The sequence below is a fragment of the Misgurnus anguillicaudatus genome, chromosome 21 (genome assembly GCF_027580225.2).
Source record: "Misgurnus anguillicaudatus chromosome 21, ASM2758022v2, whole genome shotgun sequence".
In the NCBI taxonomy this organism is placed as follows: domain Eukaryota; kingdom Metazoa; phylum Chordata; class Actinopteri; order Cypriniformes; family Cobitidae; genus Misgurnus; species Misgurnus anguillicaudatus.
In genome coordinates, this window is record NC_073357.2 from 17,067,501 (window position 1) to 17,092,500 (window position 25,000).

The following is a 25,000-nucleotide window of genomic DNA, read 5'->3' on the forward strand; positions in this document are numbered from 1 at the left end:
GCGTGCTCAGGGTGGTGTGGCCGTAAGCGAGCGCTGACTCGATTCGAGAGCCACTTCAAGACTAATGTGGCAACGCCATGCCATCGGCGAACGCTTACAGAAAGGATGCATTTCTGGAAAAAAATTATATGAATAAATAATTAAATAATTAATTAAATAAAGAATTAAATGCTTACAGCACCTGGTATTCCCAGGCGGTCTCCCATCCAAGTACTAACCAGGCCCGACCCTGCTTGGCTTCCGAGATCAGACGAGAGCGGGCGTGCTCAGGGTGGTGTGGCCGTAAGCGAGCGCTGACTCGATTCGAGAGCCACTTCAAGACTAATGTGGCAACGCCATGCCTTCGGCGAACGCTTACAGAAAGGATGCATTTCTGGAAAAAAATTATATGAATAAATAATTAAATAATTAATTAAATAAAGAATTAAATGCTTACAGCACCTGGTATTCCCAGGCGGTCTCCCATCCAAGTACTAACCAGGCCCGACCCTGCTTGGCTTCCGAGATCAGACGAGAGCGGGCGTGCTCAGGGTGGTGTGGCCGTAAGCGAGCGCTGGCTCGATTCGAGAGCCACTTCAAGACTAATGTGGCAACGGCATGCCATCGGCGAACGCTTACAGAAAGGATGCATTTCTGGAAAAAAATTATATGAATAAATAATTAAATAATTAATTAAATGCTTACAGCACCTGGTATTCCCAGGCGGTCTCCCATCCAAGTACTAACCAGGCCCGACCCTGCTTGGCTTCCGAGATCAGACGAGAGCGGGCGTGCTCAGGGTGGTGTGGCCGTAAGCGAGCGCTGACTCGATTCGAGAGCCACTTCAAGACTAATGTGGCAACACCATGCCATCGGCGAACGCTTACAGAAAGGATGCATTTCTGGAAAAAAATTATATGAATAAATAATTAAATAATTAATTAAATAAAGAATTAAATGCTTACAGCACCTGGTATTCCCAGGCGGTCTCCCATCCAAGTACTAACCAGGCCCGACCCTGCTTGGCTTCCGAGATCAGACGAGAGCGTGCGTGCTCAGGGTGGTGTGGCCGTAAGCGAGCGCTGGCTCGATTCGAGAGCCACTTCAAGACTAATGTGGCAACGGCATGCCATCGGCGAACGCTTACAGAAAGGATGCATTTCTGGAAAAAAATTATATGAATAAATAATTAAATAATTAATTAAATGCTTACAGCACCTGGTATTCCCAGGCGGTCTCCCATCCAAGTACTAACCAGGCCCGACCCTGCTTGGCTTCCGAGATCAGACGAGAGCGGGCGTGCTCAGGGTGGTGTGGCCGTAAGCGAGCGCTGACTCGATTCGAGAGCCACTTCAAGACTAATGTGGCAACACCATGCCATCGGCGAACGCTTACAGAAAGGATGCATTTCTGGAAAAAAATTATATGAATAAATAATTAAATAATTAATTAAATAAAGAATTAAATGCTTACAGCACCTGGTATTCCCAGGCGGTCTCCCATCCAAGTACTAACCAGGCCCGACCCTGCTTGGCTTCCGAGATCAGACGAGAGCGGGCGTGCTCAGGGTGGTGTGGCCGTAAGCGAGCGCTGACTCGATTCGAGAGCCACTTCAAGACTAATGTGGCAACGCCATGCCATCGGCGAACGCTTACAGAAAGGATGCATTTCTGGAAAAAAATTATATAAATAAATAATTAAATAATTAATTAAATAAAGAATTAAATGCTTACAGCACCTGGTATTCCCAGGCGGTCTCCCATCCAAGTACTAACCAGGCCCGACCCTGCTTGGCTTCCGAGATCAGACGAGAGCGGGCGTGCTCAGGGTGGTGTGGCCGTAAGCGAGCGCTGACTCGATTCGAGAGCCACTTCAAGACTAATGTGGCAACGCCATGCCATCGGCGAACGCTTACAGAAAGGATGCATTTCTGGAAAAAAATTATATGAATAAATAATTAAATAATTAATTAAATAAAGAATTAAATGCTTACAGCACCTGGTATTCCCAGGCGGTCTCCCATCCAAGTACTAACCAGGCCCGACCCTGCTTGGCTTCCGAGATCAGACGAGAGCGGGCGTGCTCAGGGTGGTGTGGCCGTAAGCGAGCGCTGACTCGATTCGAGAGCCACTTCAAGACTAATGTGGCAACGCCATGCCATCGGCGAACGCTTACAGAAAGGATGCATTTCTGGAAAAAAATTATATGAATAAATAAATAAATAATTAATTAAATGCTTACAGCACCTGGTATTCCCAGGCGGTCTCCCATCCAAGTACTAACCAGGCCCGACCCTGCTTGGCTTCCGAGATCAGACGAGAGCGGGCGTGCTCAGGGTGGTGTGGCCGTAAGCGAGCGATGATTCGATTCGAGAGCCACATTAAGACTAATGTGGCAACGCCATGCCATCGGCGAACGCTTACAGAAAGGATGCATTTCTGGAAAAAAATTATATGAATAAATAATTAAATAATTAATTAAATAAAGAATTTAATGCTTACAGCACCTGGTATTCCCAGGCGGTCTCCCATCCAAGTACTAACCAGGCCCGACCCTGCTTGGCTTCCGAGATCAGACGAGAGCGGGCGTGCTCAGGGTGGTGTGGCCGTAAGCGAGCGCTGACTCGATTCGAGAGCCACTTCAAGACTAATGTGGCAACGCCATGACATCGGCGAACGCTTAAAGAAAGGATGCATTTCTGGAAAAAAATTATATGAATAAATAATTAAATAATTAATTAAATAAAGAATTAAATGCTTACAGCACCTGGTATTCCCAGGCGGTCTCCCATCCAAGTACTAACCAGGCCCGACCCTGCTTGGCTTCCGAGATCAGACGAGAGCGGGCGTGCTCAGGGTGGTGTGGCCGTAAGCGAGCGCTGACTCGATTCGAGAGCCACTTCAAGACTAATGTGGCAACGCCATGCCATCGGCGAACGCTTACAGAAAGGATGCATTTCTGGAAAAAAATTATATGAATAAATAATTAAATAATTAATTAAATAAAGAATTAAATGCTTACAGCACCTGGTATTCCCAGGCGGTCTCCCATCCAAGTACTAACCAGGCCCGACCCTGCTTGGCTTCCGAGATCAGACGAGAGCGGGCGTGCTCAGGGTGGTGTGGCCGTAAGCGAGCGCTGACTCGATTCGAGAGCCACTTCAAGACTAATGTGGCAACGCCATGCCATCGGCGAACGCTTACAGAAAGGATGCATTTCTGGAAAAAAATTATATGAATAAATAATTAAATAATTAATTAAAAAAGAATTAAATGCTTACAGCACCTGGTATTCCCAGGCGGTCTCCCATCCAAGTACTAACCAGGCCCGACCCTGCTTGGCTTCCGAGATCAGACGAGAGCGGGCGTGCTCAGGGTGGTGTGGCCGTAAGCGAGCGCTGACTCGATTCGAGAGCCACTTCAAGACTAATGTGGCAACGCCATGCCATCGGCGAACGCTTACAGAAAGGATGCATTTCTGGAAAAAAATTATATGAATAAATAATTAAATAATTAATTAAATAAAGAATTAAATGCTTACAGCACCTGGTATTCCCAGGCGGTCTCCCATCCAAGTACTAACCAGGCCCGACCCTGCTTGGCTTCCGAGATCAGACGAGAGCGGGCGTGCTGAGGGTGGTGTGGCCGTAAGCGAGCGCTGACTCGATTCGAGAGCCACTTCAAGACTAATGTGGCAACGCCATGCCATCGGCGAACGCTTACAGAAAGGATGCATTTCTGGAAAAAAATTATATGAATAAATAATTAAATAATTAATTAAATAAAGAATTAAATGCTTACAGCACCTGGTATTCCCAGGCGGTCTCCCATCCAAGTACTAACCAGGCCCGACCCTGCTTGGCTTCCGAGATCAGACGAGAGCGGGCGTGCTCAGGGTGGTGTGGCCGTAAGCGAGCGCTGACTCGATTCGAGAGCCACTTCAAGACTAATGTGGCAACGCCATGCCATCAGCGAACGCTTACAGAAAGGATGCATTTCTGGAAAAAAATTATATGAATAAATAATTAAATAATTAATTAAATGCTTACAGCACCTGGTATTCCCAGGCGGTCTCCCATCCAAGTACTAAACAGGCCCGACCTTGCTTGGCTTCCGAGATCAGACGAGAGCGTGCGTGCTCAGGGTGGTGTGGCCGTAAGCGAGCGCTGGCTCGATTCGAGAGCCACTTCAAGACTAATGTGGCAACGGCATGCCATCGGCGAACGCTTACAGAAAGGATGCATTTCTGGAAAAAAATTATATGAATAAATAATTAAATAATTAATTAAATGCTTACAGCACCTGGTATTCCCAGGCGGTCTCCCATCGAAGTACTAACCAGGCCCGACCCTGCTTGGCTTCCGAGATCAGACGAGAGCGGGCGTGCTCAGGGTGGTGTGGCCGTAAGCGAGCGCTGACTCGATTCGAGAGCCACTTCAAGACTAATGTGGCAACACCATGCCATCGGCGAACGCTTACAGAAAGGATGCATTTCTGGAAAAAAATTATATGAATAAATAATTAAATAATTAATTAAATAAAGAATTAAATGCTTACAGCACCTGGTATTCCCAGGCGGTCTCCCATCCAAGTACTAACCAGGCCCGACCCTGCTTGGCTTCCGAGATCAGACGAGAGCGGGCGTGCTCAGGGTGGTGTGGCCGTAAGCGAGCGCTGACTCGATTCGAGAGCCACTTCAAGACTAATGTGGCAACGCCATGCCATCGGCGAACGCTTACAGAAAGGATGCATTTCTGGAAAAAAATTATATAAATAAATAATTAAATAATTAATTAAATAAAGAATTAAATGCTTACAGCACCTGGTATTCCCAGGCGGTCTCCCATCCAAGTACTAACCAGGCCCGACCCTGCTTGGCTTCCGAGATCAGACGAGAGCGGGCGTGCTCAGGGTGGTGTGGCCGTAAGCGAGCGCTGACTCGATTCGAGAGCCACTTCAAGACTAATGTGGCAACGCCATGCCATCGGCGAACGCTTACAGAAAGGATGCATTTCTGGAAAAAAATTATATGAATAAATAATTAAATAATTAATTAAATAAAGAATTAAATGCTTACAGCACCTGGTATTCCCAGGCGGTCTCCCATCCAAGTACTAACCAGGCCCGACCCTGCTTGGCTTCCGAGATCAGACGAGAGCGGGCGTGCTCAGGGTGGTGTGGCCGTAAGCGAGCGCTGACTCGATTCGAGAGCCACTTCAAGACTAATGTGGCAACGCCATGCCATCGGCGAACGCTTACAGAAAGGATGCATTTCTGGAAAAAAATTATATGAATAAATAATTAAATAATTAATTAAATGCTTACAGCACCTGGTATTCCCAGGCGGTCTCCCATCCAAGTACTAACCAGGCCCGACCCTGCTTGGCTTCCGAGATCAGACGAGAGCGGGCGTGCTCAGGGTGGTGTGGCCGTAAGCGAACGCTGACTCGATTTGAGAGCCACTTCAAGACTAATGTGGCAACGCCATGCCATCGGCGAACGCTTACAGAAAGGATGCATTTCTGGAAAAAAATTATATGAATAAATAATTAAATAATTAATTAAATAAAGAATTAAATGCTTACAGCACCTGGTATTCCCAGGCGGTCTCCCATCCAAGTACTAACCAGGCCCGACCCTGCTTGGCTTCCGAGATCAGACGAGAGCGGGCGTGCTCAGGGTGGTGTGGCCGTAAGCGAGCGCTGACTCGATTCGAGAGCCACTTCAAGACTAATGTGGCAACGCCATGCCATCGGCGAACGCTTACAGAAAGGATGCATTTCTGGAAAAAAATTATATGAACAAATAATTAAATAATTAATTAAATAAAGAATTAAATGCTTACAGCACCTGGTATTCCCAGGCGGTCTCCCATCCAAGTACTAACCAGGCCCGACCCTGCTTGGCTTCCGAGATCAGACGAGAGCGGGCGTGCTCAGGGTGGTGTGGCCGTAAGCGAGCGCTGACTCGATTCGAGAGCCACTTCAAGACTAATGTGGCAACGCCATGCCATCGGCGAACGCTTACAGAAAGGATGCATTTCTGGAAAAAAATTATATGAATAAATAATGAAATAATTAATTAAATAAAGAATTAAATGCTTACAGCACCTGGTATTCCCAGGCGGTCTCCCATCCAAGTACTAACCAGGCCCGACCCTGCTTGGCTTCCGAGATCAGACGAGAGCGGGCGTGCTCAGGGTGGTGTGGCCGTAAGCGAGCGCTGACTCGATTCGAGAGCCACTTCAAGACTAATGTGGCAACGCCATGCCATCGGCGAACGCTTACAGAAAGGATGCATTTCTGGAAAAAAATTATATGAATAAATAATTAAATAATTAATTAAATAAAGAATTAAATGCTTACAGCACCTGGTATTCCCAGGCGGTCTCCCATCCAAGTACTAACCAGGCCCGACCCTGCTTGGCTTCCGAGATCAGACGAGAGCGGGCGTGCTCAGGGTGGTGTGGCCGTAAGCGAGCGCTGACTCGATTCGAGAGCCACTTCAAGACTAATGTGGCAACGCCATGCCATCGGCGAACGCTTACAGAAAGGATGCATTTCTGGAAAAAAATTATATGAATAAATAATTAAATAATTAATTAAATAAAGAATTAAATGCTTACAGCACCTGGTATTCCCAGGCGGTCTCCCATCCAAGTACTAACCAGGCCCGACCCTGCTTGGCTTCCGAGATCAGACGAGAGCGGGCGTGCTCAGGGTGGTGTGGCCGTAAGCGAGCGCTGACTCGATTCGAGAGCCACTTCAAGACTAATGTGGCAACGCCATGCCATCAGCGAACGCTTACAGAAAGGATGCATTTCTGGAAAAAAATTATATGAATAAATAATTAAATAATTAATTAAATGCTTACAGCACCTGGTATTCCCAGGCGGTCTCCCATCCAAGTACTAAACAGGCCCGACCTTGCTTGGCTTCCGAGATCAGACGAGAGCGGGCGTGCTCAGGGTGGTGTGGCCGTAAGCGAACGCTGACTCGATTCGAGAGCCACTTCAAGACTAATGTGGCAACGCCATGCCATCGGCGAACGCTTACAGAAAGGATGCATTTCTGGAAAAAAATTATATGAATAAATAATTAAATAATTAATTAAATAAAGAATTAAATGCTTACAGCACCTGGTATTCCCAGGCGGTCTCCCATCCAAGTACTAACCAGGCCCGACCCTGCTTGGCTTCCGAGATCAGACGAGAGCGGGCGTGCTCAGGGTGGTGTGGCCGTAAGCGAGCGCTGACTCGATTCGAGAGCCACTTCAAGACTAATGTGGCAACGCCATGCCATCGGCGAACGCTTACAGAAAGGATGCATTTCTGGAAAAAAATTATATGAACAAATAATTAAATAATTAATTAAATAAAGAATTAAATGCTTACAGCACCTGGTATTCCCAGGCGGTCTCCCATCCAAGTACTAACCAGGCCCGACCCTGCTTGGCTTCCGAGATCAGACGAGAGCGGGCGTGCTCAGGGTGGTGTGGCCGTAAGCGAGCGCTGACTCGATTCGAGAGCCACTTCAAGACTAATGTGGCAACGCCATGCCATCGGCGAACGCTTACAGAAAGGATGCATTTCTGGAAAAAAATTATATGAATAAATAATTAAATAATTAATTAAATAAAGAATTAAATGCTTACAGCACCTGGTATTCCCAGGCGGTCTCCCATCCAAGTACTAACCAGGCCCGACCCTGCTTGGCTTCCGAGATCAGACGAGAGCGGGCGTGCTCAGGGTGGTGTGGCCGTAAACGAGCGCTGACTCGATTCGAGAGCCACTTCAAGACTAATGTGGCAACGCCATGCCATCGGCGAACGCTTACAGAAAGGATGCATTTCTGGAAAAAAATTATATGAATAAATAATTAAATAATTAATTAAATAAAGAATTAAATGCTTACAGCACCTGGTATTCCCAGGCGGTCTCCCATCCAAGTACTAACCAGGCCCGACCCTGCTTGGCTTCCGAGATCAGACGAGAGCGGGCGTGCTCAGGGTGGTGTGGCCGTAAGCGAGCGCTGACTCGATTCGAGAGCCACTTCAAGACTAATGTGGCAACGCCATGCCATCGGCGAACGCTTACAGAAAGAATGCATTTCTGGAAAAAAATTATATGAATAAATAATTGTAGGAGCTAAAATAGGATTAATTTAGGTTGTACTTAATTTAATATCTCATGTGAGCTATTTTTTGAGTTTGACACCATCTAGGGGTTGAAGCTGGTGATGCAAGGCCTCTGGAGATAAAGGACTGTGACTCCACCTGAGGGTGTGGCCAGAACAGGAAGTGACAGTCTTTGACCTCAAATCCTGACTCCATGAGAAATACAATCTACAAGTTATCTTTGCAATCCTTTAGTTATTTACGATTTTGAGTTTTTCATTTTGTATGGAGTTACTTTCATTTAATAAATAATCCTTCAGTTCTGCAAAATTATGCTGTGGAAAATTGAATTTTTTGGACAGTGAGCGTCAAGCCTTTTTTTTGTTCAGCCACCAAAGTGGATAATTTATCCATTACAAAAGTCAAAGACTCCTTTCTACAAGCTGAAGAGAAAAAGTGTGCTTGTATTGGAAGAAGTGAGGCGCATGGATATTGATGAGCACATGGCATGGACTGTTTGTTTGGACCGCATGGTATGTACAGCTCTATGCATTTCTTGAGTCAAATCCTTGAAATAATAGAAGATGAACTAGAACAGGATTTCAGATGTTATGAAAATCTGTTAATGAAATGAGCTGATTTGGAAACCATGCAAAGTGTTGGAAGTCTGCTATAGGAAGAGTGGATTATCAGATGATTTGATATCAGTTTAATGGGAATCATCACACTTCCATGCATATTTCATGTGCCATAGCAAGTAGCAAGTATGGAAGCTACAGCTAATGAGTTTGATGAAGAGAAAGTCAAGGGTGACCTCTCAAGTACTGTTATGGATCTAGAAGTTAATGGTCATGTGTCTAAGCTTCGAAATGCTAGAAAAGGAAAGCTTGCACACTTAACTAAGAGAAAAAACATAATGCTTGAACTTATGGAAGATGCTTCATGTGTACAAGAAGTGAAAGAAAATTTGAATAAATTTGTGTCTCTATTGAATGATTTTAAATCTCTTCATGAAACATATCAAGAGTTGTTGTCGGAAGAGGAAGCAAGGCAAGATGAAACTGAATGGTTTAAACCTAAAATGGCAGACATTAACAATTTTCTCTCTTCTGTTTCTGAATGGCTGTCTGGAGTATCTAAAACTGTGGAAAATCAGGAGATTGAAATTGCCCCAAAGGACAGCATCTCTCAGGTATCCAGTTGTAAATCCAGATCAAAAACATTCTCAGTTGCATCTGCAAGTTTACAGGTGGAAGCAGAAAGAGCGGCTATTTTAGCCAAGGTGGCCGCTCTCAGAGAAAAACATGACTTGGAGGATAGAGAGGAAGCACTAAACAAGGAGAGGCAAGCCATAAAGAAGAAACGTGAAGTTTTGGAGCTGAAAGCACAGCTAGAAGCATCATCAGCCAAACTTGCAGTATTGATGTCTGCGGGTAAATATCACGGAGCTGCCGCAGCAGCAGACCTAACAGCTAAACCTCACGATGTGATGGAGCCAAGTGAAGGCCCAATCTTTGATGCTAATACAAATACCTATCCTGCTGACTTGTCATCAAAAAGTTATGTTTCAGAGTGTGAATTCCTTTCTTTGGAGAAAGCCCTTTCTATTGTGCATACCCCAAGTGTTCGACCTAAGGACATTCAACCCAGTCCTATCCCACAGCAGGCAGAAAGCCACAATGCAGCCAGAAAGAAGAACAAAGAGTTCAAGTGCCTGGTCCAGTTAGCCTCCATGCACAGACAAACTCATCCAATACATCTAATGTGTCCGTACAATCTTCAGAGAGTAGTAAGAGTAGCAGGACAAGTATGAGTTCTGATATAAATTTGAACAGTTTAGCAAATATCCTGCAATGCCAAAATGACATAACATCCCTTCTAGTGAAGCAGCATCAGCTGTCAAGTCTGCCGCAGAGAGATATTCCAACTTTCGATGGTGATATTTTGAAGTACAGACCATTCATAAGAGCCTTTGAGTATGGTATTGAGCAAAAAACGGATAACAGTGCTGATCGGCTCTACTTTCTTGATCAATATACCAGTGGCTTTCCCAAAGATCTGGTAAGGAGCTGTCTCCATATGACCCCAGATAAGGGTTATGGTAGAGCAAGAGATTTACTACAGAAACACTTTGGAGATGAATTCAATATGTGTTCTGCCTATATGAAGAAAGCATTAGAATGGCCTTTGATTAGACCTGAGGATTTCAAATCACTGCAAGCCTATGCAGTATTCTTAAGGAGTTGTTGTAATGCAATGGAGGACATGAATTACTCGCATGAAATCAACCTGTCATCCAACATGAAAATATTGGTCATGAAACTGCCTTACAAACTGAGGGAAGGTTGGAGATCATATGTGTGGGAATTTCAAGAAAACCATAACATTAGACCTCAATTTAAAGATCTTGTCCTATTCATTGAGAAGCAAGTAAAAGTGGCTTCAGACCCAGTGTTTGGAGATATTCAAGATAAACCCACAAGCAGAGCTAAAGACAAATTTCCAATGAAAGTTAAGCCTAAGTCTGGTGGAAGTACCTTTGCAACTAGTGTCTCTACTCCCACTTGTCAGTCCACTCAGCAGTCCTCCAATGTCAACCATTTGAAAGTCCTATGTCATTTGTGTAGCAGCAGTGAACACACATTAGAGCAGTGCAAGCTATTCAAGAAAAAGAAACACAGGGATAAAATAGACTTCCTCAAAACCAAGGGAATCTGTTTTGGTTGCTTACATCAAGGTCACCTCAGTAAATTCTGCAGGAAGAGACTCACTTGTACATCCTGTTCTAAACAACACCCAAGTGTCCTTCACATTGAGCCAACAGATCAAAAGGTACGGCAAGAAAAGAAGATTGACACAAAAGAAACTGTGAACTCTTCTGCTGTTATGCGGCCAGCTTGTGGGCATATTGGGGCCGGTATACAGGATAATGTCCTTTCAGTGATTCCGGTAAGAGTTAAAGCTGTTAAGGGTGACAAGATTATCCCAGTCTATGCTTTCATTGATCCTGGAAGTTCTGCTACCTTCTGTACTGAACGTCTGATGTCTCAGTTGAACATCAAAGGTAAAAGAACGAACATCTTGTTAAAGACATTGAGTCAGGAGAAGTCCATGCCAACTTATGTAATCACAGGGTTAGAGATTTCTGGGTTAGACAAAAACAATTTCATTCAGTTGCCTGATGTATTCACACAAAAGGAGATGCCAGTCACCATGGAAAACATACCCACAAAAAAGGATCTTGCTAGATGGCCATACCTACAAAAAGTTGATATCCCTGAAATTGATGGCAACATTGAACTACTAATAGGAACTAATGCCTCAAAGGTCATTGAGCCATGGGAGATCATAAATAGTCAAGGTGAGGGCCCATACGCAGTCAAGACCTTAGTAGGATGGGTAGTCAATGGACCCTTAAGAGGAGGGGAGTCCAGTGCAAGTCGTGACCACTGTCTGTCTGCTACCATAAATCGAATCTCTGTAGCAAATTTGGAAAAGTTGCTGATTCGTCAATACAATCATGACTTTAATGAAAAGGCCTCAGAGGAAAAACGTGAAATGTCATTTGATGACAAGAAGTTTCTTGAAATTGCAAATAAGTCAATTTCGCTATTGGATGGACACTACTCACTTAACTTGCCATTTAGGAAAGATAATGTGCTAATGCCCAACAATCGTCACATGGCCATGCAACGTCTCCTGAGTCTAAAAAGGAAGTTTAAGAGAAATGATTCATTCCATAAAGAGTACACATTCTTTCTCAGCGACATGATAGATAAAGGATATGCTGAGGTGGTCCCACAGGAAGAGGTAGAACAAGTGGAAGGGCAAATCTGGTATATTCCACATCATGCAGTCTACCACCCTAAAAAGAATACACTAAGAGTTGTGTTTGACTGTGGTGCAACATATCAAGGTGTGTCCTTGAACACGGAACTATTGCAAGGGCCTGATCTTACCAACTCACTGATCGGAGTTCTGCTTAGGTTCTGTCAAGAGCCCATTGCAATGATGGCGGACATTAAATCTATGTTCCACCAGGTAAGAGTCTCAAAAGCAAATGTGAACTTTTTACGCTTCTTGTGGTGGCCAGAAGGGGACATTGAGCAAAATCCAGTAGATCACCGTATGTTAGTACACCTATTTGGAGCGGTCTCTTCCCCAAGCTGTGCTAGCTTTGCCTTGCGAAGAACAGCAGAAGACAATGGTCATTTTAGACCACAAGTAGTCAACACAGTAATGCATAATTTTTACGTTGATGATTGCCTAGTGTCTTTGCCCACAGAACCAGAAGCAATGCAACTGAGATCAGACTTGGTGGAATTGTGCAGCTTGGGGGGATTTCAACTCATCAAATGGATGAGTAATAGTAGAACCGTCTTGTCTGCCATTGAGGAGGACCAAAGAGGAAAGAACATAAGTTCCTTGGATTTAGATAAAGACAAGTTACCAGTCGACCATGCCTTAGGACTCCAATGGAATGTAGATGATGACACCTTTAGATTTACCATTCCACTTAAAGAAAAGCCCCATACCCGTAGAGGTATTCTCTCCATGGTGAGTTCCATCTTTGATCCTCTCGGAATTTTGGCACCCCTAACTCTTCCAGCCAAACAGTTTTTACAGCAATTGTGCAAAGAAGGTTATGGATGGGATAAGCCAATAACTACGTCTCAGTCTAAGCAATGGCTAAGTTGGATTCATGACCTCCCTAAGCTGGCAGCCTTCAGTGTTCCACGATGTAGAAAACCCAATGGATTTGGTAAGCCGCAGTCCTTTCAGTTGCATCATTTTGCTGACGTCAGCGAACTTGGATACGGAACCGTAAGCTACATCAGAATGATCAATGAGCAAGGTAACATTCACGTAGCTTTCATGATTGGAAAGGCAAGAGTTGCCCCTTTAAAGCAGTTGACTATTCCACGACTTGAGTTAGCAGCTGCTGTGTTGTCTGTTAAGATTGACAAGATGCTTCAGTCAGAAGTACAGCTCCCACTGAAAAAGTCAATGTTCTGGACAGATAGTCAGGCAGTGTTAAAATACATTGCCAATGACAGTGTAAGATTCCACACTTATGTTGCCAATAGAGTATCGTTCATAAGAGAAAACACCAGCATCCAGCAATGGAGGTATGTCTCTGGTAAGGACAACCCAGCAGATGATGCATCTAGAGGGCTGAATGTACCAGTGTTTTTGGAACGTAAAAGATGGATTTGTGGCCCTGAATTCCTCTGGCAATCAGAAGTTAATTGGCCAAGTGAGGGGTTTAAACAAGAGTCCCTAAGACAGGATGACCCAGAGGTTAAAAGTCAAACCATTGTGTGTAATGTAGTTACTCAAAGTGAACCGAGTCCTACTCAAAAGCTTCTGTCTTACTACTCTGATTGGACCAGATTGCTTAAAGCTGTTGCATGGTACCAAAAACTTGGAGACAATCTGTTAGCTCTTGCTGCTAAAAGGAATGAACTTTCCACTAAGGTCAGCACTCGTTCTAGCCATCACAAACTGGCTTCCCAGCTGCATGTTTTCAAATCAACACTTAGTGGTCAGTTCATATCTACGAGTGATCTTGGGAGAGCAGAGAAAGCAGTGGTATCCTATACTCAAAGACAAGCTTTCCCAAATGAATTTGAAAAGTTAAAGGTTACTCTACATAATGTTAAAAGAAGGAGTTCCCTCTACAAACTAGACCCTGTGATAAAAGATGGATTACTTCGAGTAGGAGGACGACTGTCAAGGGCAACTATGTCAGAAAACATGAAGCATCCCATCATTCTTCCAAAACAATCTCACACCTCCTATCTATTACTTCGCCACATTCATGAAAGATATGGACATTGTGGAAGAAATTATATTCTTGCTCAGTTGCGTAAGAAATACTGGATCATTAGTGGCAACACTGCAGCAAGACAAATAATTTCAAAGTGTGTGACATGCAGACGCTTAAAAGGCAAAACTGAGGAACAAAAGATGGCCAATCTGCCCAAAGAAAGAACTCAATCAGATCTCCCACCATTCACAAATGTGGGAATGGACTATTTTGGCCCAATAGAAACAAAAAGAGGAAGAAGTTTTGTCAAAAGATATGGCGTACTCTTTACATGTATGTCATGCAGAGCTGTTCATCTTGAAATGGCCAGCTCTTTGGACACTGACTCCTGTATTCATGCATTGAGACGATTCATATGTAGAAGGGGCCAAGTAAAACGTGTCTGGTCTGACAATGGTACCAATCTCGTAGGTGCATGTAGAGAGCTTAAAAAGGCTTTCACCAATCTGAACAGCAATAAGATTCAAAGTGCCATGCTTCAAAGGGGAATCGACTGGAGTTTTAACCCACCAGGGGCGTCTCACCATGGGGCCGTTTGGGAAAGGCTTATCAGGTCTACAAGGTGGATCTTAAATTCTCTCTTACATCAACAAGTAGTAGACGATGAAGGTCTTCAAACATTGCTCTGTGAAGTTGAGGCTATTCTTAACAACCGCCCAATCACCACTGCATCCTCTGACCCTTTTGACCTGGAGGCTCTTACCCCTAACCATATTCTCCTGCAAAGGTCGCAACCAGTTCTACCCCCCGGCAAGTTTTCCAAATCTGACTCATATACTAGGCGCCGGTGGAAACAAGTGCAATATTTGGCAGACCTGTTTTGGAGAAGGTGGACACAAGAATACTTAACACTAATGCAAGAAAGACAGAAATGGTCTAAAATCAGGACCAATCTCAAGGTTGGAGATATTGTGTTGGTCGTTGACCCTACCTCTCCACGATCGTCATGGCCGCTTGCAAGAATTCTTGAAACAAAACCTGATTCTGATGGAATGGTCCGGTCAGTCAAACTACAGACAAAGACAAGTGTTATGGAGCGACCAATCACAAAGCTGTGCTTAATATTGGAGGAAGAAAATCACTAGAGCTCAAATAAATGGAAAGTATATAATTTCTTTTTTATTTGTTATTTGATTATTTAGATTAATTAGCTCCTTTTGTAAATGTATGTAAATGTTTAATGTTATGTTTAAAACATTTAGGGGCCGGATGTGTAGGAGCTAAAATAGGATTAATTTAGGTTGTACTTAATTTAATATCTCATGTGAGCTATTTTTTGAGTTTGACACCATCTAGGGGTTGAAGCTGGTGATGCAAGGCCTCTGGAGATAAAGGACTGTGACTCCACCTGAGGGTGTGGCCAGAACAGGAAGTGACAGTCTTTGACCTCAAATCCTGACTCCATGAGAAATACAATCTACAAGTTATCTTTGCAATCCTTTAGTTATTTACGATTTTGAGTTTTTCATTTTGTATGGAGTTACTTTCATTTAATAAATAATCCTTCAGTTCTGCAAAATTATGCTGTGGAAAATTGAATTTTTTGGACAGTGAGCGTCAAGCCTTTTTTTTGTTCAGCCACCAAAGTGGATAATTTATCCATTACAATAATTAAATAATTAATTAAATAAAGAATCAAACGCTTACAGCACCTGGTATTCCCAGGCGGTCTCCCATCCAAGTACTAACCAGGCCCGACCCTGCTTGGCTTCCGAGATCAGACGAGAGCGGGCATGCTCAGGGTGGTGTGGCCGTAAGCGAGCGCTGACTCGATTCGAGAGCCACTTCAAGACTAATGTGGCAACGCCATGCCATCGGCGAACGCTTACAGAAAGGATGCATTTCTGGAAAAAAATTATATGAATAAATAATTAAATAATTAATTAAATAAAGAATTAAATGCTTACAGCACCTGGTATTCCCAGGCGGTCTCCCATCCAAGTACTAACCAGGCCCGACCCTGCTTGGCTTCCGAGATCAGACGAGAGCGGGCGTGCTCAGGGTGGTGTGGCCGTAAGCGAGCGCTGACTCGATTCGAGAGCCACTTCAAGACTAATGTGGCAACGCCATGCCATCGGCGAACGCTTACAGAAAGGATGCATTTCTGGAAAAAAATCATATGAATAAATAATTAAATAATTAATTAAATAAAGAATTTAATGCTTACAGCACCTGGTATTCCCAGGCGGTCTCCCATCCAAGTACTAACCAGGCCCGACCCTGCTTGGCTTCCGAGATCAGACGAGAGCGGGCGTGCTCAGGGTGGTGTGGCCGTAAGCGAGCGCTGACTCGATTCGAGAGCCACTTCAAGACTAATGTGGCAACGCCATGCCATCGGCGAACGCTTACAGAAAGGATGCATTTCTGGAAAAAAATTATATGAATAAATAATTAAATAATTAATTAAATAAAGAATTAAATGCTTACAGCACCTGGTATTCCCAGGCGGTCTCCCATCCAAGTACTAACCAGGCCCGACCCTGCTTGGCTTCCGAGATCAGACGAGAGCGGGCGTGCTCAGGGCGGTGTGGCCGTAAGCGAGCGCTGACTCGATTCGAGAGCCACTTCAAGACTAATGTGGCAACGCCATGCCATCGGCGAACGCTTACAGAAAGGATGCATTTCTGGAAAAAAATCATATGAATAAATAATTAAATAATTAATTAAATAAAGAATTAAATGCTTACAGCACCTGGTATTCCCAGGCGGTCTCCCATCCAAGTACTAACCAGGCCCGACCCTGCTTGGCTTCCGAGATCAGACGAGAGCGGGCGTGCTCAGGGTGGTGTGGCCGTAAGCGAGCGCTGACTCGATTCGAGAGCCACTTCAAGACTAATGTGGCAACGCCATGCCATCGGCGAACGCTTACAGAAAGGATGCATTTCTGGAAAAAAATTATATGAATAAATAATTAAATAATTAATTAAAAAAGAATTAAATGCTTACAGCACCTGGTATTCCCAGGCGGTCTCCCATCCAAGTACTAACCAGGCCCGACCCTGTTTGGCTTCCGAGATCAGACGAGAGCGGGCGTGCTCAGGGTGGTGTGGCCGTAAGCGAGCGCTGACTCGATTCGAGAGCCACTTCAAGACTAATGTGGCAACGCCATGCCATCGGCGAACGCTTACAGAAAGGATGCATTTCTGGAAAAAAATTATATGAATAAATAATTAAATAATTAATTAAATAAAGAATTAAATGCATACAGCACCTGGTATTCCCAGGCGGTCTCCCATCCAAGTACTAACCAGACCCGACCCTGCTTGGCTTCCGAGATCAGACGAGAGCGGGCGTGCTCAGGGTGGTGTGGCCGTAAGCGAGCGCTGACTCGATTCGAGAGCCACTTCAAGACTAATGTGGCAACGCCATGCCATCGGCGAACGCTTACAGAAAGGATGCATTTCTGGAAAAAAATTATATGAATAAATAATTAAATAATTAATTAAATAAAGAATTAAATGCTTACAGCACCTGGTATTCCCAGGCGATCTCCCATCCAAGTACTAACCAGGCCCGACCCTGCTTGGCTTCCGAGATCAGACGAGAGCGGGCGTGCTCAGGGTGGTGTGGCCGTAAGCGAGTGCTGACTCGATTCGAGAGCCACTTCAAGACTAATGTGGCAACGCCATGCCATCAGCGAACGCTTACAGAAAGGATGCATTTCTGGAAAAAAATTATATGAATAAATAATTAAATAATTAATTAAATGCTTACAGCACCTGGTATTCCCAGGCGGTCTCCCATCCAAGTACTAAACAGGCCCGACCCTGCTTGGCTTCCGAGATCAGACGAGAGCGGGCGTGCTCAGGGTGGTGTGGCCGTAAGCGAGCGCAGACTCGATTCGAGAGCCACTTCAAGACTAATGTGGCAACGCCATGCCATCGGCGAACGCTTACAGAAAGGATGCATTTCTGGAAAAAAAAATATATGAATAAATAATTAAATAATTAATTAAATAAAGAATTAAATGCTTACAGCACCTGGTATTCCCAGGCGGTCTCCCATCCAAGTACTAACCAGGCCCGACCCTGCTTGGCTTCCGAGATCAGACGAGAGCGGGCGTGCTCAGGGTGGTGTGGCCGTAAGCGAGCGCTGACTCGATTCGAGAGCCACTTCAAGACTAATGTGGCAACGCCATGCCATCGGCGAACGCTTACAGAAAGGATGCATTTCTGGAAAAAAATTATATGAATAAATAATTAAATAATTAATTAAATAAAGAATTAAATGCTTACAGCACCTGGTATTCCCAGGCGGTCTCCCATCCAAGTACTAACCAGGCCCGACCCTGCTTGGCTTCCGAGATCAGACGAGAGCGGGCGTGCTCAGGGTGGTGTGGCCGTAAGCGAGCGCTGACTCGATTCGAGAGCCACTTCAAGACTAATGTGGCAACGCCATGCCATCGGCGAACGCTTACAGAAAGGATGCATTTCTGGAAAAAAATTATATGAATAAATAATTAAATAATTAATTAAATAAAGAATTAAATGCTTACAGCACCTGGTATTCCCAGGCGGTCTCCCATCCAAGTACTAACCAGGCCCGACCCTGCTTGGCTTCCGAGATCAGACGAGAGCGGGCGTGCTCAGGGTGGTGTGGCCGTAAGCGAGCGCTGACTCGATTCGAGAGCCACTTCAAGACTAATGTGGCAACGCCATGCCATCGGCGAACGCTTACAGAAAGGATGCATTTCTGGAAAAAAATTATATGAATAAATAAATAAATAATTAATTAAATGCTTACAGCACCTGGTATTCCCAGGCGGTCTCCCATCCAAGTACTAACCAGGCCCGACCCTGCTTGGCTTCCGAGATCAGACGAGAGCGGGCGTGCTCAGGGTGGTGTGGCCGTGAGCGAGCGCTGACTCGATTCGAGAGCCACTTCAAGACTAATGTGGCAACGCCATGCCATCGGCGAACGCTTACAGAAAGGATGCATTTCTGGAAAAAAATTATATGAATAAATAATTAAATAATTAATTAAATAAAGAATTAAATGCTTACAGCACCTGGTATTCCCAGGCGGTCTCCCATCCAAGTACTAACCAGGCCCGACCCTGCTTGGCTTCCGAGATCAGACGAGAGCGGGCGTGCTCAGGGTGGTGTGGCCGTAAGCGAGCGCTGACTCGATTCGAGAGCCACTTCAAGACTAATGTGGCAACGCCATGCCATCGGCGAACGCTTACAGAAAGGATGCATTTCTGGAAAAAAATTATATGAATAAATAATTAAATAATTAATTAAATAAAGAATTAAATGCTTACAGCACCTGGTATTCCCAGGCGGTCTCCCATCCAAGTACTAACCAGGCCCGACCCTGCTTGGCTTCCGAGATCAGACGAGAGCGGGCGTGCTCAGGGTGGTGTGGCCGTAAGCGAGCGCTGACTCGATTCGAGAGCCACTTCAAGACTAATGTGGCAACGCCATGCCATCGGCGAACGCTTACAGAAAGAATGCATTTCTGGAAAAAAATTATATGAATAAATAATTAAATAATTAATTAAATAAAGAATCAAACGCTTACAGCACCTGGTATTCCCAGGCGGTCTCCCATCCAAGTACTAACCAGGCCCGACCCTGCTTGGCTTCCGAGATCAGACGAGAGCGGGCGTGCTCAGGGTGGTGTGGCCGTAAGCAAGCGCTGACTCGATTCGAGAGCCACTTCAAGACTAATGTGGCAACGCCATGCCATCGGCGAACGCTTACAGAAAGGATGCATTTCTGGAAAAAAATTATATGAATAAATAATTAAATAATTAATTAAATAAAGAATTAAATGCTTACAGCACCTGGTATTCCCAGGCGGTCTCCCATCCAAGTACTAACCAGGCCCGACCCTGCTTGGCTTCCGAGATCAGACGAGAGCGGGCGTGCTCAGGGTGGTGTGGCCGTAAGCGAGCGCTGACTCGATTCGAGAGCCACTTCAAGACTAATGTGGCAACGCCATGCCATCGGCGAACGCTTACAGAAAGGATGCATTTCTGGAAAAAAATTATATGAATAAATAATTAAATAATTAATTAAATAAAGAATTAAATGCTTACAGCACCTGGTATTCCCAGGCGGTCTCCAATCCAAGTACTAACCAGGCCCGACCCTGCTTGGCTTCCGAGATCAGACGAGAGCGGGCGTGCTCAGGGTGGTGTGGCCGTAAGCGAGCGCTGACTCGATTCGAGAGCCACTTCAAGACTAATGTGGCAACGCCATGCCATCGGCGAACGCTTACAGAAAGGATGCATTTCTGGAAAAAAATTATATGAATAAATAAATAAATAATTAATTAAATGCTTACAGCACCTGGTATTCCCAGGCGGTCTCCCATCCAAGTACTAACCAGGCCCGACCCTGCTTGGCTTCCGAGATCAGACGAGAGCGGGCGTGCTCAGGGTGGTGTGGCCGTAAGCGAGCGCTGACTCGATTCGAGAGCCACTTCAAGACTAATGTGGCAACGCCATGCCATCGGCGAACGCTTACAGAAAGGATGCATTTCTGGAAAAAAATTATATGAATAAATAATTAAATAATTAATTAAATAAAGAATTAAATGCTTACAGCACCTGGTATTCCCAGGCGGTCTCCCATCCAAGTACTAACCAGGCCCGACCCTGCTTGGCTTCCGAGATCAGACGAGAGCGGGCGTGCTCAGGGTGGTGTGGCCGTAAGCGAGCGCTGACTCGATTCGAGAGCCACTTCAAGACTAATGTGGCAACGCCATGCCATCGGCGAACGCTTACAGAAAGGATGCATTTCTGGAAAAAAATTATATGAATAAATAATTAAATAATTAATTAAATAAAGAATTAAATGCTTACAGCACCTGGTATTCCCAGGCGGTCTCCCATCCAAGTACTAACCAGGCCCGACCCTGCTTGGCTTCCGAGATCAGACGAGAGCGGGCGTGCTCAGGGTGGTGTGGCCGTAAGCGAGCGCTGACTCGATTCGAGAGCCACTTCAAGACTAATGTGGCAACGCCATGCCATCGGCGAACGCTTACAGAAAGGATGCATTTCTGGAAAAAAATTATATGAATAAATAAATAAATAATTAATTAAATGCTTACAGCACCTGGTATTCCCAGGCGGTCTCCCATCCAAGTACTAACCAGGCCCGACCCTGCTTGGCTTCCGAGATCAGACGAGAGCGGGCGTGCTCAGGGTGGTGTGGCCGTGAGCGAGCGCTGACTCGATTCGAGAGCCACTTCAAGACTAATGTGGCAACGCCATGCCATCGGCGAACGCTTACAGAAAGGATGCATTTCTGGAAAAAAATTATATGAATAAATAATTAAATAATTAATTAAATAAAGAATTAAATGCTTACAGCACCTGGTATTCCCAGGCGGTCTCCCATCCAAGTACTAACCAGGCCCGACCCTGCTTGGCTTCCGAGATCAGACGAGAGCGGGCGTGCTCAGGGTGGTGTGGCCGTAAGCGAGCGCTGACTCGATTCGAGAGCCACTTCAAGACTAATGTGGCAACGCCATGCCATCGGCGAACGCTTACAGAAAGGATGCATTTCTGGAAAAAAATTATATGAATAAATAATTAAATAATTAATTAAATAAAGAATTAAATGCTTACAGCACCTGGTATTCCCAGGCGGTCTCCCATCCAAGTACTAACCAGGCCCGACCCTGCTTGGCTTCCGAGATCAGACGAGAGCGGGCGTGCTCAGGGTGGTGTGGCCGTAAGCGAGCGCTGACTCGATTCGAGAGCCACTTCAAGACTAATGTGGCAACGCCATGCCATCGGCGAACGCTTACAGAAAGAATGCATTTCTGGAAAAAAATTATATGAATAAATAATTAAATAATTAATTAAATAAAGAATCAAACGCTTACAGCACCTGGTATTCCCAGGCGGTCTCCCATCCAAGTACTAACCAGGCCCGACCCTGCTTGGCTTCCGAGATCAGACGAGAGCGGGCGTGCTCAGGGTGGTGTGGCCGTAAGCAAGCGCTGACTCGATTCGAGAGCCACTTCAAGACTAATGTGGCAACGCCATGCCATCGGCGAACGCTTACAGAAAGGATGCATTTCTGGAAAAAAATTATATGAATAAATAATTAAATAATTAATTAAATAAAGAATTAAATGCTTACAGCACCTGGTATTCCCAGGCGGTCTCCCATCCAAGTACTAACCAGGCCCGACCCTGCTTGGCTTCCGAGATCAGACGAGAGCGGGCGTGCTCAGGGTGGTGTGGCCGTAAGCGAGCGCTGACTCGATTCGAGAGCCACTTCAAGACTAATGTGGCAACGCCATGCCATCGGCGAACGCTTACAGAAAGGATGCATTTCTGGAAAAAAATTATATGAATAAATAATTAAATAATTAATTAAATAAAGAATTAAATGCTTACAGCACCTGGTATTCCCAGGCGGTCTCCCATCCAAGTACTAACCAGGCCCGACCCTGCTTGGCTTCCGAGATCAGACGAGAGCGGGCGTGCTCAGGGTGGTGTGGCCGTAAGCGAGCGCTGACTCGATTCGAGAGCCACTTCAAGACTAATGTGGCAACGCCATGCCATCGGCGAACGCTTACAGAAAGGATGCATTTCTGGAAAAAAATTATATGAATAAATAAATAAATAATTAATTAAATGCTTACAGCACCTGGTATTCCCAGGCGGTCTCCCATCCAAGTACTAACCAGGCCCGACCCTGCTTGGCTTCCGAGATCAGACGAGAGCGGGCGTGCTCAGGGTGGTGTGGCCGTAAGCGAGCGCTGACTCGATTCGAGAGCCACTTCAAGACTAATGTGGCAACGCCATGCCATCGGCGAACGCTTACAGAAAGGATGCATTTCTGGAAAAAAATTATATGAATAAATAATTAAATAATTAATTAAATAAAGAATTTAATGCTTACAGCACCTGGTATTCCCAGGCGGTCTCCCATCCAAGTACTAACCAGGCCCGACCCTGCTTGGCTTCCGAGATCAGACGAGAGCGGGCGTGCTCAGGGTGGTGTGGCCGTAAGCGAGCGCTGACTCGATTCGAGAGCCACTTCAAGACTAATGTGGCAACGCCATGCCATCGGCGAACGCTTACAGAAAGGATGCATTTCTGGAAAAAAATTATATGAATAAATAATTAAATAATTAATTAAATAAAGAATTAAATGCTTACAGCACCTGGTATTCCCAGGCGGTCTCCCATCCAAGTACTAACCAGGCCCGACCCTGCTTGGCTTCCGAGATCAGACGAGAGCGGGCGTGCTCAGGGCGGTGTGGCCGTAAGCGAGCGCTGACTCGATTCGAGAGCCACTTCAAGACTAATGTGGCAACGCCATGCCATCGGCGAACGCTTACAGAAAGGATGCATTTCTGGAAAAAAATCATATGAATAAATAATTAAATAATTAATTAAATAAAGAATTAAATGCTTACAGCACCTGGTATTCCCAGGCGGTCTCCCATCCAAGTACTAACCAGGCCCGACCCTGCTTGGCTTCCGAGATCAGACGAGAGCGGGCGTGCTCAGGGTGGTGTGGCCGTAAGCGAGCGCTGACTCGATTCGAGAGCCACTTCAAGACTAATGTGGCAACGCCATGCCATCGGCGAACGCTTACAGAAAGGATGCATTTCTGGAAAAAAATTATATGAATAAATAATTAAATAATTAATTAAAAAAGAATTAAATGCTTACAGCACCTGGTATTCCCAGGCGGTCTCCCATCCAAGTACTAACCAGGCCCGACCCTGCTTGGCTTCCGAGATCAGACGAGAGCGGGCGTGCTCAGGGTGGTGTGGCCGTAAGCGAGCGCTGACTCGATTCGAGAGCCACTTCAAGACTAATGTGGCAACGCCATGCCATCGGCGAACGCTTACAGAAAGGATGCATTTCTGGAAAAAAATTATATGAATAAATAATTAAATAATTAATTAAATAAAGAATTAAATGCATACAGCACCTGGTATTCCCAGGCGGTCTCCCATCCAAGTACTAACCAGACCCGACCCTGCTTGGCTTCCGAGATCAGACGAGAGCGGGCGTGCTCAGGGTGGTGTGGCCGTAAGCGAGCGCTGACTCGATTCGAGAGCCACTTCAAGACTAATGTGGCAACGCCATGCCATCGGCGAACGCTTACAGAAAGGATGCATTTCTGGAAAAAATTATATGAATAAATAATTAAATAATTAATTAAATAAAGAATTAAATGCTTACAGCACCTGGTATTCCCAGGCGGTCTCCCATCCAAGTACTAACCAGGCCCGACCCTGCTTGGCTTCCGAGATCAGACGAGAGCGGGCGTGCTCAGGGTGGTGTGGCCGTAAGCGAGTGCTGACTCGATTCGAGAGCCACTTCAAGACTAATGTGGCAACGCCATGCCATCAGCGAACGCTTACAGAAAGGATGCATTTCTGGAAAAAAATTATATGAATAAATAATTAATTAAATGCTTACAGCACCTGGTATTCCCAGGCGGTCTCCCATCCAAGTACTAAACAGGCCCGACCCTGCTTGGCTTCCGAGATCAGACGAGAGCGGGCGTGCTCAGGGTGGTGTGGCCGTAAGCGAGCGCAGACTCGATTCGAGAGCCACTTCAAGACTAATGTGGCAACGCCATGCCATCGGCGAACGCTTACAGAAAGGATGCATTTCTGGAAAAAAATTATATGAATAAATAATTAAATAATTAATTAAATAAAGAATTAAATGCTTACAGCACCTGGTATTCCCAGGCGGTCTCCCATCCAAGTACTAACCAGGCCCGACCCTGCTTGGCTTCCGAGATCAGACGAGAGCGGGCGTGCTCAGGGTGGTGTGGCCGTAAGCGAGCGCTGACTCGATTCGAGAGCCACTTCAAGACTAATGTGGCAACGCCATGCCATCGGCGAACGCTTACAGAAAGGATGCATTTCTGGAAAAAAATTATATGAATAAATAATTAAATAATTAATTAAATAAAGAATTAAATGCTTACAGCACCTGGTATTCCCAGGCGGTCTCCCATCCAAGTACTAACCAGGCCCGACCCTGCTTGGCTTCCGAGATCAGACGAGAGCGGGCGTGCTCAGGGTGGTGTGGCCGTAAGCGAGCGCTGACTCGATTCGAGAGCCACTTCAAGACTAATGT

General features: G+C 45.3%; 64 non-coding genes and 5 pseudogenes across 64 annotated transcripts in view; all 69 read right to left on the reverse strand.

Moving 5' to 3' along the window:
* Positions 1 to 28, reverse strand: part of LOC129417538 (5S ribosomal RNA) — a 119-nt gene extending 91 nt beyond the window's left edge. Inside the window, exon 1 of the ribosomal RNA XR_012362615.1 lies at positions 1 to 28. This exon is cut by the window's left edge and continues 91 nt beyond it. This is a non-coding gene — a ribosomal RNA (5S ribosomal RNA).
* Positions 29 to 169: 141 nt separating this feature from the next.
* Positions 170 to 288, reverse strand: LOC141356169 (5S ribosomal RNA). Its single transcript, XR_012362617.1, has one exon. It is a non-coding gene; the product is annotated as a 5S ribosomal RNA (ribosomal RNA).
* Positions 289 to 429: 141 nt separating this feature from the next.
* Positions 430 to 548, reverse strand: LOC129417400 (5S ribosomal RNA). Its single transcript, XR_012362618.1, has one exon. It is a non-coding gene; the product is annotated as a 5S ribosomal RNA (ribosomal RNA).
* A 129-nt stretch (positions 549 to 677) lies between these two features.
* Positions 678 to 796, reverse strand: LOC129417219 (5S ribosomal RNA). The gene has a single exon (XR_012362619.1). It is a non-coding gene; the product is annotated as a 5S ribosomal RNA (ribosomal RNA).
* A 141-nt stretch (positions 797 to 937) lies between these two features.
* On the reverse strand, positions 938 to 1,056 carry LOC141358425 (5S ribosomal RNA). The gene has a single exon (XR_012364920.1). It is a non-coding gene; the product is annotated as a 5S ribosomal RNA (ribosomal RNA).
* Positions 1,057 to 1,185: 129 nt separating this feature from the next.
* Positions 1,186 to 1,304, reverse strand: LOC141356170 (5S ribosomal RNA). Its single transcript, XR_012362620.1, has one exon. It is a non-coding gene; the product is annotated as a 5S ribosomal RNA (ribosomal RNA).
* A 141-nt stretch (positions 1,305 to 1,445) lies between these two features.
* LOC129417194 (5S ribosomal RNA) lies at positions 1,446 to 1,564 on the reverse strand. The gene has a single exon (XR_012362621.1). It is a non-coding gene; the product is annotated as a 5S ribosomal RNA (ribosomal RNA).
* Positions 1,565 to 1,705: 141 nt separating this feature from the next.
* LOC141356171 (5S ribosomal RNA) lies at positions 1,706 to 1,824 on the reverse strand. The gene has a single exon (XR_012362622.1). It is a non-coding gene; the product is annotated as a 5S ribosomal RNA (ribosomal RNA).
* A 141-nt stretch (positions 1,825 to 1,965) lies between these two features.
* LOC129418991 (5S ribosomal RNA) lies at positions 1,966 to 2,084 on the reverse strand. The gene has a single exon (XR_008636303.1). It is a non-coding gene; the product is annotated as a 5S ribosomal RNA (ribosomal RNA).
* Positions 2,085 to 2,213: 129 nt separating this feature from the next.
* On the reverse strand, positions 2,214 to 2,332 carry LOC141356172 (5S ribosomal RNA). The gene has a single exon (XR_012362623.1). It is a non-coding gene; the product is annotated as a 5S ribosomal RNA (ribosomal RNA).
* A 141-nt stretch (positions 2,333 to 2,473) lies between these two features.
* Positions 2,474 to 2,592, reverse strand: LOC141356173 (5S ribosomal RNA). Its single transcript, XR_012362624.1, has one exon. It is a non-coding gene; the product is annotated as a 5S ribosomal RNA (ribosomal RNA).
* A 141-nt stretch (positions 2,593 to 2,733) lies between these two features.
* LOC141356174 (5S ribosomal RNA) lies at positions 2,734 to 2,852 on the reverse strand. The gene has a single exon (XR_012362625.1). It is a non-coding gene; the product is annotated as a 5S ribosomal RNA (ribosomal RNA).
* Positions 2,853 to 2,993: 141 nt separating this feature from the next.
* LOC129419001 (5S ribosomal RNA) lies at positions 2,994 to 3,112 on the reverse strand. The gene has a single exon (XR_008636314.1). It is a non-coding gene; the product is annotated as a 5S ribosomal RNA (ribosomal RNA).
* Positions 3,113 to 3,252: 140 nt separating this feature from the next.
* On the reverse strand, positions 3,253 to 3,371 carry LOC129417057 (5S ribosomal RNA). Its single transcript, XR_012362626.1, has one exon. It is a non-coding gene; the product is annotated as a 5S ribosomal RNA (ribosomal RNA).
* A 141-nt stretch (positions 3,372 to 3,512) lies between these two features.
* On the reverse strand, positions 3,513 to 3,631 carry LOC129417199 (5S ribosomal RNA). The gene has a single exon (XR_012364784.1). It is a non-coding gene; the product is annotated as a 5S ribosomal RNA (ribosomal RNA).
* Positions 3,632 to 3,772: 141 nt separating this feature from the next.
* Positions 3,773 to 3,891, reverse strand: LOC129416946 (5S ribosomal RNA). Its single transcript, XR_012362627.1, has one exon. It is a non-coding gene; the product is annotated as a 5S ribosomal RNA (ribosomal RNA).
* A 129-nt stretch (positions 3,892 to 4,020) lies between these two features.
* Positions 4,021 to 4,139, reverse strand: LOC129417323 (5S ribosomal RNA; annotated as a pseudogene).
* Positions 4,140 to 4,268: 129 nt separating this feature from the next.
* On the reverse strand, positions 4,269 to 4,387 carry LOC129417516 (5S ribosomal RNA). The gene has a single exon (XR_012363681.1). It is a non-coding gene; the product is annotated as a 5S ribosomal RNA (ribosomal RNA).
* Positions 4,388 to 4,528: 141 nt separating this feature from the next.
* On the reverse strand, positions 4,529 to 4,647 carry LOC129417156 (5S ribosomal RNA). The gene has a single exon (XR_012362628.1). It is a non-coding gene; the product is annotated as a 5S ribosomal RNA (ribosomal RNA).
* A 141-nt stretch (positions 4,648 to 4,788) lies between these two features.
* On the reverse strand, positions 4,789 to 4,907 carry LOC129417034 (5S ribosomal RNA). Its single transcript, XR_012362629.1, has one exon. It is a non-coding gene; the product is annotated as a 5S ribosomal RNA (ribosomal RNA).
* A 141-nt stretch (positions 4,908 to 5,048) lies between these two features.
* LOC129419005 (5S ribosomal RNA) lies at positions 5,049 to 5,167 on the reverse strand. Its single transcript, XR_008636315.1, has one exon. It is a non-coding gene; the product is annotated as a 5S ribosomal RNA (ribosomal RNA).
* Positions 5,168 to 5,296: 129 nt separating this feature from the next.
* LOC129419012 (5S ribosomal RNA) lies at positions 5,297 to 5,415 on the reverse strand. The gene has a single exon (XR_008636318.1). It is a non-coding gene; the product is annotated as a 5S ribosomal RNA (ribosomal RNA).
* Positions 5,416 to 5,556: 141 nt separating this feature from the next.
* On the reverse strand, positions 5,557 to 5,675 carry LOC129417446 (5S ribosomal RNA). Its single transcript, XR_012362631.1, has one exon. It is a non-coding gene; the product is annotated as a 5S ribosomal RNA (ribosomal RNA).
* Positions 5,676 to 5,816: 141 nt separating this feature from the next.
* LOC129419026 (5S ribosomal RNA) lies at positions 5,817 to 5,935 on the reverse strand. Its single transcript, XR_008636324.1, has one exon. It is a non-coding gene; the product is annotated as a 5S ribosomal RNA (ribosomal RNA).
* Positions 5,936 to 6,076: 141 nt separating this feature from the next.
* LOC129419029 (5S ribosomal RNA) lies at positions 6,077 to 6,195 on the reverse strand. Its single transcript, XR_008636325.1, has one exon. It is a non-coding gene; the product is annotated as a 5S ribosomal RNA (ribosomal RNA).
* A 141-nt stretch (positions 6,196 to 6,336) lies between these two features.
* On the reverse strand, positions 6,337 to 6,455 carry LOC141356176 (5S ribosomal RNA). The gene has a single exon (XR_012362632.1). It is a non-coding gene; the product is annotated as a 5S ribosomal RNA (ribosomal RNA).
* Positions 6,456 to 6,596: 141 nt separating this feature from the next.
* LOC129419040 (5S ribosomal RNA) lies at positions 6,597 to 6,715 on the reverse strand. Its single transcript, XR_008636327.1, has one exon. It is a non-coding gene; the product is annotated as a 5S ribosomal RNA (ribosomal RNA).
* Positions 6,716 to 6,844: 129 nt separating this feature from the next.
* LOC129419046 (5S ribosomal RNA) lies at positions 6,845 to 6,963 on the reverse strand (annotated as a pseudogene).
* Positions 6,964 to 7,104: 141 nt separating this feature from the next.
* On the reverse strand, positions 7,105 to 7,223 carry LOC129417365 (5S ribosomal RNA). The gene has a single exon (XR_012362633.1). It is a non-coding gene; the product is annotated as a 5S ribosomal RNA (ribosomal RNA).
* A 141-nt stretch (positions 7,224 to 7,364) lies between these two features.
* Positions 7,365 to 7,483, reverse strand: LOC141356177 (5S ribosomal RNA). The gene has a single exon (XR_012362634.1). It is a non-coding gene; the product is annotated as a 5S ribosomal RNA (ribosomal RNA).
* A 141-nt stretch (positions 7,484 to 7,624) lies between these two features.
* LOC129416523 (5S ribosomal RNA) lies at positions 7,625 to 7,743 on the reverse strand. Its single transcript, XR_008635415.2, has one exon. It is a non-coding gene; the product is annotated as a 5S ribosomal RNA (ribosomal RNA).
* A 141-nt stretch (positions 7,744 to 7,884) lies between these two features.
* On the reverse strand, positions 7,885 to 8,003 carry LOC129417560 (5S ribosomal RNA). The gene has a single exon (XR_012362636.1). It is a non-coding gene; the product is annotated as a 5S ribosomal RNA (ribosomal RNA).
* A 7,560-nt stretch (positions 8,004 to 15,563) lies between these two features.
* LOC141357819 (5S ribosomal RNA) lies at positions 15,564 to 15,682 on the reverse strand. Its single transcript, XR_012364306.1, has one exon. It is a non-coding gene; the product is annotated as a 5S ribosomal RNA (ribosomal RNA).
* Positions 15,683 to 15,823: 141 nt separating this feature from the next.
* LOC141356178 (5S ribosomal RNA) lies at positions 15,824 to 15,942 on the reverse strand. Its single transcript, XR_012362637.1, has one exon. It is a non-coding gene; the product is annotated as a 5S ribosomal RNA (ribosomal RNA).
* Positions 15,943 to 16,083: 141 nt separating this feature from the next.
* On the reverse strand, positions 16,084 to 16,202 carry LOC141356179 (5S ribosomal RNA). Its single transcript, XR_012362638.1, has one exon. It is a non-coding gene; the product is annotated as a 5S ribosomal RNA (ribosomal RNA).
* A 141-nt stretch (positions 16,203 to 16,343) lies between these two features.
* Positions 16,344 to 16,462, reverse strand: LOC141356959 (5S ribosomal RNA). Its single transcript, XR_012363431.1, has one exon. It is a non-coding gene; the product is annotated as a 5S ribosomal RNA (ribosomal RNA).
* A 141-nt stretch (positions 16,463 to 16,603) lies between these two features.
* Positions 16,604 to 16,722, reverse strand: LOC141356180 (5S ribosomal RNA). Its single transcript, XR_012362639.1, has one exon. It is a non-coding gene; the product is annotated as a 5S ribosomal RNA (ribosomal RNA).
* Positions 16,723 to 16,862: 140 nt separating this feature from the next.
* On the reverse strand, positions 16,863 to 16,981 carry LOC141357322 (5S ribosomal RNA). The gene has a single exon (XR_012363809.1). It is a non-coding gene; the product is annotated as a 5S ribosomal RNA (ribosomal RNA).
* A 141-nt stretch (positions 16,982 to 17,122) lies between these two features.
* Positions 17,123 to 17,241, reverse strand: LOC141353698 (5S ribosomal RNA; annotated as a pseudogene).
* A 141-nt stretch (positions 17,242 to 17,382) lies between these two features.
* Positions 17,383 to 17,501, reverse strand: LOC141357914 (5S ribosomal RNA). Its single transcript, XR_012364403.1, has one exon. It is a non-coding gene; the product is annotated as a 5S ribosomal RNA (ribosomal RNA).
* A 129-nt stretch (positions 17,502 to 17,630) lies between these two features.
* On the reverse strand, positions 17,631 to 17,749 carry LOC141357652 (5S ribosomal RNA). Its single transcript, XR_012364139.1, has one exon. It is a non-coding gene; the product is annotated as a 5S ribosomal RNA (ribosomal RNA).
* A 142-nt stretch (positions 17,750 to 17,891) lies between these two features.
* LOC141356181 (5S ribosomal RNA) lies at positions 17,892 to 18,010 on the reverse strand. The gene has a single exon (XR_012362640.1). It is a non-coding gene; the product is annotated as a 5S ribosomal RNA (ribosomal RNA).
* Positions 18,011 to 18,151: 141 nt separating this feature from the next.
* LOC141356182 (5S ribosomal RNA) lies at positions 18,152 to 18,270 on the reverse strand. Its single transcript, XR_012362641.1, has one exon. It is a non-coding gene; the product is annotated as a 5S ribosomal RNA (ribosomal RNA).
* Positions 18,271 to 18,411: 141 nt separating this feature from the next.
* Positions 18,412 to 18,530, reverse strand: LOC141356183 (5S ribosomal RNA). The gene has a single exon (XR_012362642.1). It is a non-coding gene; the product is annotated as a 5S ribosomal RNA (ribosomal RNA).
* Positions 18,531 to 18,659: 129 nt separating this feature from the next.
* Positions 18,660 to 18,778, reverse strand: LOC141358153 (5S ribosomal RNA). The gene has a single exon (XR_012364641.1). It is a non-coding gene; the product is annotated as a 5S ribosomal RNA (ribosomal RNA).
* Positions 18,779 to 18,919: 141 nt separating this feature from the next.
* Positions 18,920 to 19,038, reverse strand: LOC141356184 (5S ribosomal RNA). Its single transcript, XR_012362643.1, has one exon. It is a non-coding gene; the product is annotated as a 5S ribosomal RNA (ribosomal RNA).
* Positions 19,039 to 19,179: 141 nt separating this feature from the next.
* LOC141356185 (5S ribosomal RNA) lies at positions 19,180 to 19,298 on the reverse strand. Its single transcript, XR_012362644.1, has one exon. It is a non-coding gene; the product is annotated as a 5S ribosomal RNA (ribosomal RNA).
* A 141-nt stretch (positions 19,299 to 19,439) lies between these two features.
* LOC141357058 (5S ribosomal RNA) lies at positions 19,440 to 19,558 on the reverse strand. Its single transcript, XR_012363533.1, has one exon. It is a non-coding gene; the product is annotated as a 5S ribosomal RNA (ribosomal RNA).
* Positions 19,559 to 19,699: 141 nt separating this feature from the next.
* Positions 19,700 to 19,818, reverse strand: LOC141356186 (5S ribosomal RNA). Its single transcript, XR_012362645.1, has one exon. It is a non-coding gene; the product is annotated as a 5S ribosomal RNA (ribosomal RNA).
* Positions 19,819 to 19,959: 141 nt separating this feature from the next.
* Positions 19,960 to 20,078, reverse strand: LOC141353689 (5S ribosomal RNA; annotated as a pseudogene).
* Positions 20,079 to 20,207: 129 nt separating this feature from the next.
* LOC141356187 (5S ribosomal RNA) lies at positions 20,208 to 20,326 on the reverse strand. Its single transcript, XR_012362646.1, has one exon. It is a non-coding gene; the product is annotated as a 5S ribosomal RNA (ribosomal RNA).
* A 141-nt stretch (positions 20,327 to 20,467) lies between these two features.
* LOC141356188 (5S ribosomal RNA) lies at positions 20,468 to 20,586 on the reverse strand. Its single transcript, XR_012362647.1, has one exon. It is a non-coding gene; the product is annotated as a 5S ribosomal RNA (ribosomal RNA).
* A 141-nt stretch (positions 20,587 to 20,727) lies between these two features.
* Positions 20,728 to 20,846, reverse strand: LOC141356189 (5S ribosomal RNA). The gene has a single exon (XR_012362648.1). It is a non-coding gene; the product is annotated as a 5S ribosomal RNA (ribosomal RNA).
* A 129-nt stretch (positions 20,847 to 20,975) lies between these two features.
* On the reverse strand, positions 20,976 to 21,094 carry LOC141358154 (5S ribosomal RNA). Its single transcript, XR_012364642.1, has one exon. It is a non-coding gene; the product is annotated as a 5S ribosomal RNA (ribosomal RNA).
* Positions 21,095 to 21,235: 141 nt separating this feature from the next.
* On the reverse strand, positions 21,236 to 21,354 carry LOC141356190 (5S ribosomal RNA). The gene has a single exon (XR_012362649.1). It is a non-coding gene; the product is annotated as a 5S ribosomal RNA (ribosomal RNA).
* A 141-nt stretch (positions 21,355 to 21,495) lies between these two features.
* Positions 21,496 to 21,614, reverse strand: LOC141356191 (5S ribosomal RNA). The gene has a single exon (XR_012362650.1). It is a non-coding gene; the product is annotated as a 5S ribosomal RNA (ribosomal RNA).
* Positions 21,615 to 21,755: 141 nt separating this feature from the next.
* Positions 21,756 to 21,874, reverse strand: LOC141357059 (5S ribosomal RNA). Its single transcript, XR_012363534.1, has one exon. It is a non-coding gene; the product is annotated as a 5S ribosomal RNA (ribosomal RNA).
* Positions 21,875 to 22,015: 141 nt separating this feature from the next.
* LOC141356192 (5S ribosomal RNA) lies at positions 22,016 to 22,134 on the reverse strand. Its single transcript, XR_012362651.1, has one exon. It is a non-coding gene; the product is annotated as a 5S ribosomal RNA (ribosomal RNA).
* A 141-nt stretch (positions 22,135 to 22,275) lies between these two features.
* On the reverse strand, positions 22,276 to 22,394 carry LOC141356193 (5S ribosomal RNA). Its single transcript, XR_012362652.1, has one exon. It is a non-coding gene; the product is annotated as a 5S ribosomal RNA (ribosomal RNA).
* Positions 22,395 to 22,523: 129 nt separating this feature from the next.
* Positions 22,524 to 22,642, reverse strand: LOC141356194 (5S ribosomal RNA). The gene has a single exon (XR_012362653.1). It is a non-coding gene; the product is annotated as a 5S ribosomal RNA (ribosomal RNA).
* A 141-nt stretch (positions 22,643 to 22,783) lies between these two features.
* Positions 22,784 to 22,902, reverse strand: LOC141356195 (5S ribosomal RNA). Its single transcript, XR_012362654.1, has one exon. It is a non-coding gene; the product is annotated as a 5S ribosomal RNA (ribosomal RNA).
* Positions 22,903 to 23,043: 141 nt separating this feature from the next.
* LOC141356960 (5S ribosomal RNA) lies at positions 23,044 to 23,162 on the reverse strand. Its single transcript, XR_012363432.1, has one exon. It is a non-coding gene; the product is annotated as a 5S ribosomal RNA (ribosomal RNA).
* Positions 23,163 to 23,303: 141 nt separating this feature from the next.
* On the reverse strand, positions 23,304 to 23,422 carry LOC141356196 (5S ribosomal RNA). Its single transcript, XR_012362655.1, has one exon. It is a non-coding gene; the product is annotated as a 5S ribosomal RNA (ribosomal RNA).
* A 140-nt stretch (positions 23,423 to 23,562) lies between these two features.
* LOC141356197 (5S ribosomal RNA) lies at positions 23,563 to 23,681 on the reverse strand. The gene has a single exon (XR_012362656.1). It is a non-coding gene; the product is annotated as a 5S ribosomal RNA (ribosomal RNA).
* Positions 23,682 to 23,822: 141 nt separating this feature from the next.
* On the reverse strand, positions 23,823 to 23,941 carry LOC141353700 (5S ribosomal RNA; annotated as a pseudogene).
* Positions 23,942 to 24,081: 140 nt separating this feature from the next.
* Positions 24,082 to 24,200, reverse strand: LOC141356198 (5S ribosomal RNA). Its single transcript, XR_012362657.1, has one exon. It is a non-coding gene; the product is annotated as a 5S ribosomal RNA (ribosomal RNA).
* A 121-nt stretch (positions 24,201 to 24,321) lies between these two features.
* LOC141357653 (5S ribosomal RNA) lies at positions 24,322 to 24,440 on the reverse strand. Its single transcript, XR_012364140.1, has one exon. It is a non-coding gene; the product is annotated as a 5S ribosomal RNA (ribosomal RNA).
* Positions 24,441 to 24,581: 141 nt separating this feature from the next.
* On the reverse strand, positions 24,582 to 24,700 carry LOC141356199 (5S ribosomal RNA). Its single transcript, XR_012362658.1, has one exon. It is a non-coding gene; the product is annotated as a 5S ribosomal RNA (ribosomal RNA).
* Positions 24,701 to 24,841: 141 nt separating this feature from the next.
* LOC141356200 (5S ribosomal RNA) lies at positions 24,842 to 24,960 on the reverse strand. Its single transcript, XR_012362659.1, has one exon. It is a non-coding gene; the product is annotated as a 5S ribosomal RNA (ribosomal RNA).
* Positions 24,961 to 25,000: the final 40 nt, after the last annotated feature.